Source organism: Prosopis cineraria, unplaced genomic scaffold, assembly GCF_029017545.1.
Source record: "Prosopis cineraria cultivar Desert tree isolate PC_DT_omini unplaced genomic scaffold, ASM2901754v1 PC8, whole genome shotgun sequence".
NCBI lineage: Eukaryota > Viridiplantae > Streptophyta > Magnoliopsida > Fabales > Fabaceae > Prosopis > Prosopis cineraria.
This window is the reverse complement of record NW_026555339.1, coordinates 22,384,422-22,394,182: the sequence shown is the minus strand read 5'-3', so window position 1 is coordinate 22,394,182 and position 9,761 is coordinate 22,384,422. Positions and strand designations below refer to the sequence as shown.

Genomic DNA, 9,761 nt, shown 5'->3' with positions numbered 1-9,761 from the left:
CACTAGAGAGATTAGATCTTAGTGGGAACAAATTTGTGAATCTACCTTCTAGATGCATTTCTAATCTTATGAAACTATATTTCCTTTGTTTGCATTCCTGCCCAAGACTTCAGTCATTGCCACAACCTTCACCAGATTTAGACACAACTGATGGAGGAGAATATGCTTCATTGGAAACTTTGTCAAATGAAAAAATATTACGTCTCTTTCATTTAATTGGACAGGTAAGAATATTTGTTAATATATATTCATCTATATGTTCCTCAAGTTTGTCTCAATTATCAATTTGATCCATTAAATTTAATTTTTATTGATTGGTCCCTCAAGTTCATTTAAATTAATCTAATGTGTAAAGTATGTTGATGACTTGGCATATACATGTACCTAAATGAGAACAAAGTAGCTCTTAAATTAGTTTAATTTTTCTCAATATACTCTCTTATATTGCGATTTGTTTCTTTTATTTTTTAAAATTTCTAAGTCTATTTTTTCCTACCGAAATAATTATACTTTTTTTTTCATTATTATGCATGATTACCATCAATAGTTCCTTATCCATCACAGTAGATTTTAATAGTATTATCTTCTTTTTAAACAATAACTAAGATATGTTTAAGGGATTAAAGAGATAAAAATTAAACTTGAGGGATCCAATTGATAACTGAAGAAAATTTGAGAGACCAAAAGTTTCATTATATATCTTAATTGAATGTCGATTTGACATTTTATATGAAAAATTTCCTCTGTTTCAGCCTCGCACATACGCTCACCGATGGGGATTTTCGGTTTATAACTTCGGAGCTACCATTCCAGGCAAAGAAATACCATCATTGTTTGAGAACCAAGAGTATCTTTCATTGAATGAGAAACTTGAAGCTTCAATAATAATTGACATTCCACCATCTGACTTGTTTGGATTTGTGCTGCGCACTGTACTAGATGATGATATGTTTTATTCCACTGATGAGCCAAATCAAAAACAAATCGGTTGGCTTATTTGGTCCTTTGACTTTATTGAAGCTTGCAATACTGGTGGATTTAGATTTGTACCAATTGATGGTAGGAGTCGCCTGAATGAGAAAGGAATACAATTCCTCACCTTTGGATCGTTTTTGGGCAGATCAGTGACCAAATTGATCATGAAAGATCAAGGAATTACAGCCAGATTCTCTTGAGATTTCAGGCTCCTAAGACTCAACCTCTATTAAAATTGGATGGAAAAATTATTAATTGTGGATGGCGTGCCATCCGCAAAGGTCATTTTGGAAAGCTAGTCAAATCAATGGGTGATGTGCACAACAATGAAGTAAGTCCTTTTCTCTCCTTGTAATATCTTATAATTTAGGTGCTGTTTTATTGCTAAAAAAGAATGAGATGTAATGGATTGAAAAAATAAAGGTAAAAATAAGATTATTAAAATTTGGAAGAGGATAAGTGAACCTTATTCATAAGAAATTTAGAAGGGTAATTTAATTTATGAGATTCATAAGTTATAATTCATGAAATTTTTGGAAGGTGTGATGATTTCCACATGTGACATATAGTATTGAATTTTATCATCCTTATCATGAGAGGAAAAGATAATTTAATTTAATTTTTTTTGATTTTTTAAATCCAATATCCCACTCTCATCTTTTCTAGCAGCTAAACAAGTTCCAATCAAAACAATACTATATTTAATAGGGAGAATTAGAGCTTTCTGGAGGTATTTAGTAGGAAAAATTACATATAAGTTCCAATAAAAACAATTAATTACTCCCAGGTCAATTAACAATTAAGTTTAGGAGAATGATAACACAACAATTGTGTTAACCTTAAAGTTTTGAATGGATACTTTTTCTTTCTTTTATTCTATTTACTTCCTCGATTTATATATATTATTTCAAATATTTTACTGATGAGAGGAACCACTCATCTAAGGAAAATACAAGGTGTTTTGATGTTGAAGAGCAAGGACAAAGCAATTTATCCACAAGTGAGACCATAATCAACGAATGTGAAACCAAATCTTCAAAGCCATCTTTTCTAGAAGAGGAAGGAAAATCAGATGATTCATGAATGCAATTCATTATTGACGACGCAAGGTAAAATATACTCTTAGTTTTACTTACAAGTCACTTCCAATATTTTTACTTTTATCTCATTAACTCTGTTTAAAAATTTAACAAGTTTTTAAGTTTATCCATATTAAATATATACACACTTTAAAAATAAAATATTCTAACATTTAATAACCTTCACAACATTTAATAGGGTCAAAGGGTAAAGAGAAATAACATACTTATTGAGATGTTTTATAAATATGGCCAAAATAAATACTCATACACACTTTATCTGCTCTATAAATAAAATCAAAGGAGTAATTATATACACACATAAGAAAATGTGATTCTAGCATTGGGGAAGGGGGCGCTTCCTCTAAGGCCCCTTCTCTTTTACTTTTATTATTTATTTATTACTTATTTTGAACCTGAAACTTAATTTCATACGAAAATATAAACATTCTAGGGTTATGTCATAGTCATACTGGATCTCTACCATATAAACAAATTACGCAACAATAAGAAAAACAAAAACAAAAACTAGTCAATTGTACGGATTGGGGAGCTTTTTTTAATAATATTATATAATTGGATACTTTATGATGTCTATTTTTTTTTTCATCTATAAGTTTGATGATTAAAAAATTAAAAAAAAAAAGGTGAAATTATGAAAGTTATAATTAATTTGAAGTAATGATTTTGATATTATATATATATATATGTTACAATGTTGACCCTCCTCCTATACATGCCAATGCGAACCAGCACTAGCCTTCGCGATTTGCCTCTCCACATTGCAAGCCCAGTCGCTGCGAATGCAACGTCACTACCCATTGTTGAGCCAAATGACAACCTGACTTCTCAGGTATGTCATTTAATTTATTGGAATCGGGACTAGCAAGTGCCACAGTCCCAGGTTTTAAATTTTTTCTTAATATTATATAGATGTTATATGTTTTCAGCCTTCCTAAAATTTATTAGGGAGAATCACATCCAATAACTCCTCAAGAAAATTATTCATGGACTAGGACCAATACAAAATAAATTGTTGTTAAAATAGGCACATGACTTGTATTTTTTTGGAATGAAACTTGTTAGTTCTTGTTTATAAATAATTTCCTTGAGGGATCTTTGGATGTGATTTTCCTAATTTATTATTAAATCTTGACTCTGCCATTGATTGGAATTGAAAAAAAAAAAATTTCACTATCTTCCTCTCATTTACTTCATAATGTATTTATTTGAATTTTTAGTACGTATTGATGAATTCAGATGAAGTGATGATTCCTGTAAAAATATTTTTCGGCCAATTCCACAAAAGATTTATAGTGAAGTGTGTGAAATGCCCTAAACCAATCTAAAAAACCAAAAGAAACCAAAAATATGAATCCTCGCGTTACTATCCACCGTTTTTTTTTTTTTTTTACAAATCCCTCCATCTCAATTTATAAGAGACATACTAATAAAATTTATTAATTAAATACACTTTATAGCTTTACCTTTTCAAAACACCAATATAAACTTTTAAAAATCTCCTTCATTTAATATTTTATTTGTGAAAGAATATTAAAGAGAAAAAAATATATAGAAAGGATAATATTAGAAAAATATAATTAATGAAACATTAGTTTGTCAAAATATCTTATATTTAGGAATACCAAATCTTCTCCAAAAATGTCTTATACGTTGTCAAAGGGTCCTACTATTCGCATCTTTTTGGTTTATTTTGGTGATCCGCTTTTGGATATGGTTCAATACTGTCTATCTAGGAAAAAGCAATTTCTATTGATGGTTGACAGGTCTCAACTTCATCTTTGTGTCCTTGAAGCATAATTTTTCAAGGAAGAGAAACCAAGATAATACTATATCCAAGGATTACACTCCACACTTACAAACAAGTGGCGAGGAGATATTTGAAGAACTTGATAAAGTTTCAAACTTGGAAGACACTGAGTTGCTGCAAATTTATGACATACTTACGACTGACGAAAGAAAATACGAGTCATTTAAGGCTCTTCCTACCAGATAAAGAAAACCGTGGATTTTAATGCAAATTGAAAAAAAAAAAGATAGATTAATTAATTTGTAATCCATATATAACTTTTTGAGGGAAAAATAATCTTGTTGTTATGCTTATTTCAATTGTGAATTGGCAAAGAAATTGCAGTTGGAAATATGTTTAGATTTTGAATTTAAATGGTACTCTTTTCATTTAAAAAATATAAAGCATTTTAAATCGAATTTCACATCTCAATAAATTAATTAATTATCTTCAAATTAACATCATCTTTTCTTATTTATCCTTATTTAATAGAGTATTTCACTTAAAAATAAATATAAAATAATTCATTTAATAAGCACAATTTTTTTAAAAAAATAAATTAATTGCACTTTGAAACACTAAAAATGTCCCACATTTATTAATATCCAACCCTTAAAAAAATACTTTACATTTTTAAATGGATAGAATATTTATTATAGGTGTATTTTCATGCACTACCAAAAAAAAAGACTTTTAACATTATTTATTGCGAATTAAAAAAGTCCCACTAATTTTTTTATAAAAAGACCAATTAATTGAAAAGGAAAAGTTATAATACATAAGATTCAAAAAGGGTAAAAAAAAGGGGGAATTAAAAAAATAACTAGATTTCAACTTCTAAAAGTTGGCAATATGACGTGACTTTAATGTTATGTTTGGATATATATATATATATATATATTTAAATTTGAGCTATGTTTTCTATTTAAACACTTAAAAATTTATAGATTTGGAATCTTTTCAAATCTTCTTTAAACCTTTATTATTTTAAATCTTCATATACATCCTCGAAACACTACCTCATAGTAATAAACTTTGTTTTTAAAACTAACCAAACAAAAAATTTTGAATATTTCAAATCTAAATCTACCAATTCAAATACAACATTAAAATCACTATTAAAATCACAACATTTAAAAGTTTGACTTTCAATGATGATTTTAAAAAATCACCACTTGAAGTGAGACTTTTAGCAACAACAATAAAATTTACTGCTAAAATCTTGAAGTTCAGCACGATCTAAATGCCACTATTTCACCATATGTCAAACTCTCAATAGTGACAAATATTGTGTTGTGTCTGAAGATATTTAGTGGTGAGTTTCATGTGTTCCCACTTAAATAAAGATTTTTGTGCTGCTAAAGTAAGACTCTTTTAGGGCATCAGCTTGTCACTGTCATTCAGAGTTAGAAAACGGGCGAGCCTAACCCATATGGGCTCAACCCTTATGGGCCTGGCCCTTAAGGGCTTAGGCCCTTAATCCTAATTTTCTTAAAATACCTCATTTTTTAAAGCCCGGCCCTTATATAAAGGGCTTAGGGCTAGGCCTATAAGCCCTTGTATTATTTTTTATAATTTTTAAAAATTAAAATTTTTAATTATAATATTTCATATATTTTTAAAAATATAAATTATAATGTTTAAAAATTAAAAATAAATAATAAAAATTCTAATTTTAAGGTATAAACATATATTTTAAAGTTTAAATTCAATTTAAAAATTAAAAATATTTTATTTTTAAGAAAAAACAAAAACATGCCTAAAAAGGCTGCTCGAGCCCCTTTTTTCAAGGCCTATTAGGGTTTGGCTTGAAAACCTGATTCTCTTAAAACAATGTCATTTTTTCAAGCCTGAATCCTTATAAAAATTGGCTTAAATGGACTGCCCTCTAGGCCCGACCTTTATTCTCGACTCTACCATCGTTAGATATTTAGTGGTTACATTTATTTGTCACTGCTAATAATATCACCTTCTCTTAGGACATTTTTTTGTCACTACTAGAATATATAAGTTTCTTTTTATTTTTTTTCCTTTTTTTCAATCCAAAAATTAAAATTTTAAGATATTAAATGTGTTATACTACTTTATTTTTATCATTAATAGAAAAAAAAATAAGGTAATGAATTTTCATTTTTATATGTTTTATGCTTAAACTGATTCTTTAAATAATATAAAATTATTATAGCAATAAAGTTTGAAATAATTTTTTGCCTATAGAGTATAAACTAATTTGAAATATTGAATTTTTCATGTGATTTTATATTTTATATTAAGAATATCAAATGCTCCTGCAAAAAAAATTTATGAGTATTTTTGCACTTTAATTCTATTAATTATATATTAATATTTCATATCATTAAATTTATTTACTTATTTAATTGATTTAAAATTAGTAAAACATCAACCGTTCTATATTATAAATATAAGGAATAAATCCTCTAATTTTTTATTGGTGATTGGTGAGATCTATACATCGTTTTAGCTTATTTTATAGGGTTGCTAACAAGTTGACAAACACTCGACTTCCTCACTTCTATGAAGCAATGAATTGTCTAGGGGGAACGACATTTAGGGACATTGACAAAGACTCAACTTAATACATTTCTAAAAAAGCAATGAATTTGTCCAAGGAGAATGATATTAAGGACCAAATTATATTAACTTTAGTATCTCAATTCTCATAAATCAAATAAGATTTAAGGATAGTGATGTGTGTACCCGAAGAATTCATTCTTGGATACAAGACCACGATTACCTCGAGTATAGGCCGATGCACAATCCAATTGTCACACCCCAAAAATTTAAGGCGTGATCGACACGGAATATGTGTATAAAACCATATCCCTTAAGCCTTGAACAAATATACTTTGGTCCATGCAAAACTATAGGCATATATATATATATATATATAATTTTTAATAGACCTTTCATGTAAATAAGACTTCCTGTAATGTATGACAAAGAACAATAATAATAAAATAAAATAAAATAAAAAGGATCTTGCTCCCTACTAAAATATATACAGTCTTTAAAGAAAGACGAGAATCCTACCTACATTATATGTGGAGCAGTTAGGACCAGGCCATGAAATTAATACAGGGTTCAAATTTTCATCAAGCAAAACTTATTTGAAATAATTCTTCCACTCCACATTAGTGATAAAATGCCTCAAGTAACACCTTGATATACAAGTTCAACTTATACTACCTGAGGCTAAAAATATATTTTTCAGTGAATAACGTCCCAACAATAAATAATAGAACATAAGTAAAATGAAAAGTTCAAAATAGATATGTAAATTAAAGAAACAAAAATTTCTATAAAAATTCAATAAACTTCATAATAAAATGTCTCTATAAAAATTCAAAGAAAATCTCAAATCATTGAACTATCATAGCAACTGATAATATCACTTGATTTAAAAAAAACATGTAAATAAAATAAATATTTGTAAACAAATTACTGAATAAAAATCAATGGAATATAAAATCATCAAATAATTGGATTCATAATTATAGGGACTTATCAGAATAATTAACAAACGTGGACACACAGTCCATGAGGTAAATAACCAAACGCGGCTTATACCACGAAAACAAACGTGGACACACAATTCACGAGGGTAAGTAACTAAACGCGGCCAAAGCCACGAAACAAACATGGACACACAATCCACAAGGATAAGTAACAAACACGGCCAAAGCCACGAAACAAACGTGAGTACAATGCTCACGAATAACCATCCCTCCATTCCACGTGCGTTGCCCATTGCATGGGACAAGCACCTCCTATAAACACCCTGCTAGTTAGGTGTACCATGGCGTGCCAAGAGCTAACGAAACTGCCGTTAGCAGACAGTGTTCTGTACAAAGTCCCTTTTTAAAACCATTTTCAAACATGCGAGAAAATCATCACTTTCAAGATACAGTTTCATTCTCAAAATTAAACTCGCATGAATACTTTTAAGCATTAAAAACTTGCCAGAATCAAATTTCATATCTAATGCTCATGTTTGCATTTATAAAAAAAATTTCAACTTCAAACTCGCATTAATCATTCTCTGTATCTCTTCAATATTTGATAGAATAAAAATCTCATAATCAAAATTTAAACTTGATTTAATTGATCAAATAACATTTCAAATTTGGTAAAGCTAATTTCTCAAAATAAAGTAATGTTAATCAACAAATATTCACTATTCACATTAATGCTATAAAAATGATTTCTATAAAAATATAATATTTTAGTAAAGGAAAATTTTGATAAAAAAAATTAGTTGGGATGCTATCCACTTACCTGGAGTATTCTTAAGGCTCCAAACTCATTTCTTATGACTCTATTTGAGCTTCCTTCCTTCCAAACATCCTACAATATATAATATATAAGACTTTATTGCACCTTCTATAAATTACAAAGGTTTCCTTCTACTTCTAACACAATCCCAATTAACTTCCATTATTTAAAATTCCAAAACTAAAATTCATATCTTAAATTTTTGTCCCATTGTCATCATTTATATCACCAATTTTCTCCATGTTGCTTTAACCATGCCAATTTATTTACTTGAGATATAAAACTCTCTCTAGCTTTACATCCAATGTCTTAGATACATTATTTCTAATCACTCAATTAACACTTTCTAATATTCAATCTCTTGTCCACAATTTATTACTAACCATATCATTCCTAAGAATTCAAATAGTTTACAAATAGCTTATACAAACCAATTTCTACACAATACCAAGTTTAATTCACAAAACACTAGTATCCAAGTAAGTTATATCTCCATAGAGATTTAATGAGTTTTGAAAAATACAAACTCAAGCAACTCTCTCTAATAAACATTTCATCGAACATTTTATAGGCACTAACATTTAACTTCTAAATTTTAGCTCTTTATCCAAATCTCATTCCAACCATTTCTTCAACATCAACCCATTTAAAAGAAAATCATTTTAACTCAAAAGCTCAATCCCATACATATCCTCATCCTACTCTTAATAATTTTTTTTATCTTAATTTAGCATCCCCACCTGTTCATCACGGCAGCAATAGCACAAGGGAAAAAGCTTATAGTTTCAACCAATACATCACACACTCACGCACTTAGTACCCTTAGGAAGAAGAGTTCAATACTTCTAACCTTAATCACACACACAACGCAGCAAGGAAGAATAAAATTTTCATGAGCTGTACAGGGGAGAGGGAGCCCAATAAAACCACATCACATTGCAATCGAAGAAGACAAATTCTGATTTTTCTATGGTCACTAGTGGCAGATGAAAAATAAAGATGAAAGGAGAGGAAAGCTAGATCACTTACACATATTTACACAGATGCTGAAGAAGGAAAAATGATACGGAACAGGGGAGAGCTGGACGAAGCACTGTGCACTACCCACAGTGAGGATTCCGGCGTTCTCAAGGTTGCCAGCGACTGGACGAGTAACAGGGACGAGGGCGGAAGACAAAGATGGCGGGATCAAAGGCTCGAAGCTACTGGAACCAAGAAAAATGTCTAACTCTCTTCCTCTAGTCCAGAATGCGTGTGCACCACCGAAAAGAGAAGAAAAGAAGAGGAAAAATGGGGAAGACTTGGCTGGAGGTAAAATAAAGAGAACTCACTGGAAAAATCGAAGAGGAACAGAGGGAGACGACATCGGCAAAACCCCTCAGTCGAAGGATCCAGAAAATGGTGTTAATCTTGTGCGTGAGTTTGACCGAGAGGGAGGAAAATAAACAATCTGGATATTAGAAAATTGTGAAAATTACAAAAGAGGGAACAATATTTTCCTATAATAACATAACAAACACGGGCACTTTTGTAATTTTCCCAAAAATTTAAACTAATAAAATTTAACCCATTGCTTAAAAGAATTCAAACTCTGAATCTTTAAA

At 29.5% G+C, this 9,761-nt stretch overlaps 1 long non-coding RNA gene across 1 annotated transcript; it reads right to left on the bottom strand.

Annotated features, from left to right (window-relative positions):
* Positions 1-7,387: 7,387 nt before the first annotated feature.
* Positions 7,388-9,551, bottom strand: LOC129318952 (uncharacterized). Its single transcript, XR_008595366.1, has 3 exons — positions 9,187-9,551; positions 8,161-8,229; positions 7,388-7,739 (listed from the first exon to the last, which is right to left on the bottom strand). It is a non-coding gene; the product is annotated as an uncharacterized LOC129318952 (long non-coding RNA).
* Between the last annotated feature and the right edge of the window lie 210 nt (positions 9,552-9,761).